This window comes from Pseudophryne corroboree, chromosome 3 (genome assembly GCF_028390025.1).
Source record: "Pseudophryne corroboree isolate aPseCor3 chromosome 3, aPseCor3.hap2, whole genome shotgun sequence".
Taxonomy (NCBI): domain Eukaryota; kingdom Metazoa; phylum Chordata; class Amphibia; order Anura; family Myobatrachidae; genus Pseudophryne; species Pseudophryne corroboree.
In genome coordinates this window covers 431,802,284-431,808,283 of record NC_086446.1, presented here as the reverse complement: position 1 = coordinate 431,808,283, position 6,000 = coordinate 431,802,284, and the positions used below count along the sequence as shown (strand labels likewise).

General features: G+C 46.5%; 1 protein-coding gene across 1 annotated transcript in view; it reads left to right on the top strand.

The window, feature by feature from the left end:
* Positions 1-2,797: 2,797 nt before the first annotated feature.
* BPIFB2 (BPI fold containing family B member 2) overlaps positions 2,798-6,000 on the top strand; it is a 65,182-nt gene continuing 61,979 nt past the window's right edge. The window contains exon 1 of the mRNA XM_063960401.1: positions 2,798-2,904. The gene's annotated coding sequence lies outside the window, so the exon portion shown is untranslated. The remainder of the gene's footprint in view (positions 2,905-6,000) is intronic.

Here is a 6,000-nt window from a genome sequence, read left to right as displayed (position 1 = left end):
CTCCTAAATGGGCCCGGTGTTTGTGTCGGCCACTAGGGTCTCTAATCTTACTCACACAGTCAGCTACCTCATTGCGCCTCTTTTTTTCTTTGCGTCATGTGCTAATTGGGGAGGGTTTTTTGGAAGGGACATCCTGCGTGACACTGTAGTGCCACTCCTAAATGGGCCCGGTGTTTGTGTCGGCCACTAGGGTCGCTAATCTTACTCACACAGTCAGCTACCTCATTGCGCCTCTTTTTTTCTTTGCGTCATGTGCTGATTGGGGAGGGTTTTTTGGAAGGGACATCCTGCGTGACACTGCAGTGCCACTCCTAAATGGGCCCGGTGTTTGTGTCGGCCACTAGGGTCGCTAATCTTACTCACACAGTCAGCTACCTCATTGCGCCTCTTTTTTTCTTTGCGTCATGTGCTGATTGGGGAGGGTTTTTTGGAAGGGACATCCTGCGTGACACTGCAGTGCCACTCCTAAATAGGCCCGGTGTTTGTGTCGGCCACTAGGGTCGCTAATCTTACTCACACAGTCAGCTACCTCATTGCGCCTCTTTTTTTCTTTGCGTCATGTGCTGATTGGGGAGGGTTTTTTGGAAGGGACATCCTGCGTGACACTGCAGTGCCACTCCTAAATGGGCCCGGTGTTTGTGTCGGCCACTAGGGTCGCTTATCTTACTCACACAGTCAGCTACCTCATTGCGCCTCTTTTTTTCTTTGCGTCATGTGCTGATTGGGGAGGGTTTTTTGGAAGGGACATCCTGCGTGACACTGCAGTGCCACTCCTAGATGGGCCAGGTGTTTGTGTCGGCCACTAGTGTCGCTTAGCTTAGTCATCCAGCGACCTTGGTGCAAATTTTAGGACTAAAAATAATATTGTGAGGTGTGAGGTATTCAGAATAGACTGAAAATGAGTGGAAATTATGGTTTTTGAGGTTAATAATAATATGGGATCAAAATGACCCCCAAATTCTATGATTTAAGCTGTTTTTTAGTGTTTTTTTTAAAAAACACCCGAATCCAAAACACACCCGAATCCGACAAAAAAAATTCGGTGAGGTTTTGCCAAAACGCGGTCGAACCCAAAACACGGCCGCGGAACCGAACCCAAAACCAAAACACAAAACCCGAAAAATTTCAGGCGCTCATCTCTAATTTCAAGTCAGATTTTCAAAATCTGATAGGTGAGGGTCCCCTCTTTCCAATGCAGTTGTCTGCTTGAGAAACAGCCCAGGGTCCTCTGAGATATTTGGGTTCACCCAAGTTTGGAAATTCTGCTCTCCCTGACAAAGAGTAACCTTGCCGGGTTTCGGTTTAGTCAACTTGACAGCAGATATCTTTTGCAGCAGCTGCCCCTGGTGCGGCTCCCGCACCACTGCTGTCGCTTATCCCAGGCTGTCAGGGGCAGCCCGTCAATGATGGTAAAGTGGATGCGGACTAAGGGGGTAATTCAGAGTTGATCTCAGCAGGAACTTTGTTAGCAGTTGGGCAAAACCATGGCCCTCATTCCGAGTTGATCGGTCGCAAGGCGAATTTAGCAGAGTTACACACGCTAAGCCTACGCCTACTGGGAGTGTATCTTAGCTTCTTAAAATTGCGACCGATGTATTCGCAATATTGCGATTACAAACTACTTAGCAGTTTCTGAGTAACTTCAACCTTACTCTGCCTGTGCGATCAGTTCAGTGCTTGTCGTTCCTGGTTTGACGTCATAAACACACCCAGCGTTCGCCCAGACACTCCCCCGTTTCTCCAGCCACTCCTGCGTTTTTTCCGGAAATGGTAGCGTTTTCAACCACACGCCCATAAAACGCCGTGTTTCCGCCCAGTAACACCCATTTCCTGTCAATCACACTACGATCGCCGGAGCGAAGAAAAAGCCGTGAGTAAAAATACTATCTTCATTGTAAAATTACTTGGCGCAATCGCAGTGCAAATATTGCGCATGCGTACTAAGCGGAATTTCACTGCGATGCGATGAAAAATACCGAGCGAACGACTCGGAATGAGGGCCCATGTGCACTGCAGGGGAGGCAGATATAACATGTGCAGAGAGAGTTAGATTTGGGTGGGTTATTTTGCTTCTGTGCAGGGTAAATACTGGCTGCTTTATTTTTACACTGCAATTTAGATTGCAGATTGAACACACCACACCACACCCAATTCTAACTCTCTCTGCACATGTTATATCTGCCTCCCCTGCAGTGCACATGGTTTTGCCCAACTGCTAACAAAGTTCCTGCTGCGATCAACTCGGAAATACCTCCAAAAGTAGGCAGACACTGCTGGTCAGTGTCCGCCTACTTATCGTTCAGTTGGGGGGAACGTTCCCCCAATACCTGAACAATTAGTTGGGAAAATCATCAAACATAGGAGGTATAGAAACCAAGAAACACCAGTTGGGCTCTATAAGTCACGTGAATGGAGGGCAAAAGGCACAGATGTGCTCTGGGGGCAGAGGAACAGATAAGAAAGGAATATAAACACAACTGTTAAAGGAAGAGGAGACACACATGGAGAAGAAAGAAGAGGCACACATGGAGAAGAAAGAAGAGGCACACATGGAAAAGAAAGAAGAGGCACACAGGGAGAAGAAAGAAGAGGCACAGATTGGGAAGGGGTTACATGAACACAGTGTTTAACAAGTAGTCTAAAAAAACACCATTGGATTTGGAAAGAATTATCACCACAGATTTAAGCCATTATGAGAAAAATATATTGGCTAGCTATTCTATGTGCTCAGATTGACTAAATATTTAAAGGTTACACCCACACATAATCCTTAAATATTTTCTAACCAGTGATTTATACATTTGTCAACATTAGGAATATAACATATAAAATCTCATTCTGCCAATAACTCACACTTGCCACTAGCCCCGGTAAGGAACCGAACAATCACACAGAAAGTCCCAGGTAAGACACACATATTTCCATCTTGAAATTATATTATTATTGATGGTCTTGAATGGAGGAGAGGAAGCAAAATAAGAAGATTTTAGAGTCTCAATTTAGTTTCACAATCACATTACAATACTAATACATTATAGAAATGGTTGCAATATTGAAATAAAGTGAATACAGTTTATTAGATCCAGTTTAGAAGTTTGGTTTTCTGCATAACTAGTAACATCTGATTAGTACACTGATATAGAGTATCTTTCATGTCCTATTTAGATAAGTCTCACCTGTACAAGGGTATCTATCAGGGGCTGGCTGGGCAGGGGGGCATCTGCCCCCTGGGCAAGTGCAATTTCAGTGTTCCAGGGCCATTTTTTCCATGCATTGTGAAAAGCTGGGCCACTTGCTTGAGTCTGCCCCACCAGGCTGAAAGTTGCCAGCCAGACCCTGGTATCTGGTGCCACTAAGTGGAAATTAGTACTGGTTTCCTCCTTCTACCCTCTTTTCCCCATTTCTCTTCACCAGTATTACACATACAGTACATGCTTGTAGACCGCCTACTTGTATGTGTCATATATGTACTGTATGCTTATGTTTTAATGTCACAGAATTCAGAGGAGTAAATCCAGAACAGAATAATACATCCAACACTGAATAACCAATGGTTTTATAATAAAAAAATTAAAAAAATCAAACTAAAATATTGCCTATTAAGAATCAGTCTCATTACTGTGATACAATGGGGTAATTCTGAGTTGATCTCAGCAGGAACTTTGTTAGCAGTTGGGCAAAACCCAGGGCCCTCATTCCGAGTTGATCGGTCGCAAGGCGTTTTTAGCAGAGTTACACACGCTAAGCCGCCGCCTACTGGGAGTGAATCTTAGCTTTTTAAAATTGCGAACGATGTATTCGCAATATTGCGATAACAAACTACTTAGCAGTTTCAGAGTAGCTCCACACTTACTCGGCATCTGCGATCAGTTCAGTGCTTGTCGTTCCTGGTTTGACGTCACAAACACACCCAGCGTTCGCCCAGACACTCCCCCGTTTCTCCAGCCACTCCTGCGTTTTTTCCGGAAACGGTAGCGTTTTCATCCACACGCCCCTAAAACGCCGTGTTTCCGCCCAGTAACACCCTTTTCCTGTCAATCACACTACGATCGCCGGAGCGATGAAAAAGCCGTGAGTAAAAATACTATCTTCATTGTAAAATTACTTGGCGCAGTCGCAGTGCGAATATTGCGCATGCGTACTAAGCGGATTTTCACTGCGATGCGATGAAAAATACAGAGCGAACGACTCGGAATGAGGGCCCATGTGCACTGCAGGGGAGGCAGATATAACATGTGCAGAGAGAGATAGATTTGGGTGTGGTGAGTTCAATCTGCAATCTAAATTGCAGTGTAAAAATAAAGCAGCCAGCATTTACCCTGCACAGGTACAAAATAACAAAATAACCCACCCAAATCTAACTCTCTCTCTGCAAATGTTATTTCTCTGACGTCCTAGTGGATGCTGGGAACTCCGTAAGGACCATGGGGAATAGCGGCTCCGCAGGAGACTGGGCACAAAAGTAAAAGCTTTATGACTAGCTGGTGTGCACTGGCTCCTCCCCCTATGACCCTCCTCCAAGCCTCAGTTAGATTTTTGTGCCCGAATGAGAAGGGTGCATGCTAGGTAGCTCTTCTGAGCTGCTTAGAGTAAAAGTTTAAATAGGTTTTTTTATTTTCAGTGAGTACTGCTGGCAACAGGCTCACTGCATCGTGGGACTAAGGGGAGAAGAAGCGAACTCACCTGCGTGCAGAGTGGATTGGGCTTCTTGGCTACTGGACATTAGCTCCAGAGGGACGATCACAGGCCCAGCTTGGATGGGTCCCGGAGCCGCGCCGCCGGCCCCCTTACAGAGCCAGAAGAGCGAAGAGGTCCGGAAAAATCGGCGGCAGAAAACGTTCCTGTCTTCAATAAGGTAGCGCACAGCACCGCAGCTGTGCGCCATTGCTCTCAGCACACTTCACACTCCGGTCACTGAGGGTGCAGGGCGCTGGGGGGGAGCGCCCTGAGACGCAATAAAACACGTTTTAAACCTTATATGGCAAAAGAAATGCATCACATATAGCTCCTGGGCTATATGGATGCATTTAACCCCTGCGAGTTTTCCTAAAAAAAGCGGGAGAAATGGCCGCCGTGAAGGGGGCGGAGCCTATCTCCTCAGCACACAAGCGCCATTTTCCCTCACAGCTCCGCTGGAAGGACGGCTCCCTGACTCTCCCCTGCAGTCCTGCACTACAGAAACAGGGTAAAACATGAGAGGGGGGGGGCACTATTTGGCAGATAATACAAATACAGCAGCTATAGAAGGGAGAAACACTTATATAAGGTTATCCCTGTATATATATAGCGCTCTGGTGTGTGCTGGCAAACTCTCCCTCTGTCTCCCCAAAGGGCTCGTGGGGTCCTGTCCTCTATCAGAGCATTCCCTGTGTGTGTGCTGTGTGTCGGTACGATTGTGTCGACATGTATGAGGAGGAAAATGATGTGGAGGCGGAGCAATTGCCTGTAATAGTGATGTCACCCCCTAGGGAGTCGACACCTGACTGGATGGTCGTATGGAAGGAATTACGTGACAGTGTCAGCACTTTGCAAAAAACTGTTGACGACATGAGACAGCCGGCAAATCAGTTAGTGCCTGTCCAGGCGTCTCAAACACCGTCAGGGGCTCTAAAGTGCCCGTTACCTCAGATGGTCGACACAGACCCAGACACGGATACTGACTCCAGTGTCGACGGTGAGGAGACAAACGTAATGTCCAGTAGGGCCACGCGTTACATGATCACGGCAATGAAGGAGGCTTTGAACATTTCTGATACTACAAGTACCACAAAAAAGGGTATTATGTGGGGTGTGAAAAAACTACCCGTAGTTTTTCCTGAATCAGATGAATTAAATGAGGTGTGTGACAAAGCGTGGGTTTCCCCCGATAAAAAACTGCTAATTTCTAATAAATTATTGGCATTATACCCTTTCCCGCCAGAGGTTAGGGCGCGTTGGGAAACACCCCCTAGGGTAGATAAGGCGCTCACACGATTATCAAAACAAGTGGCGTTACCGTCT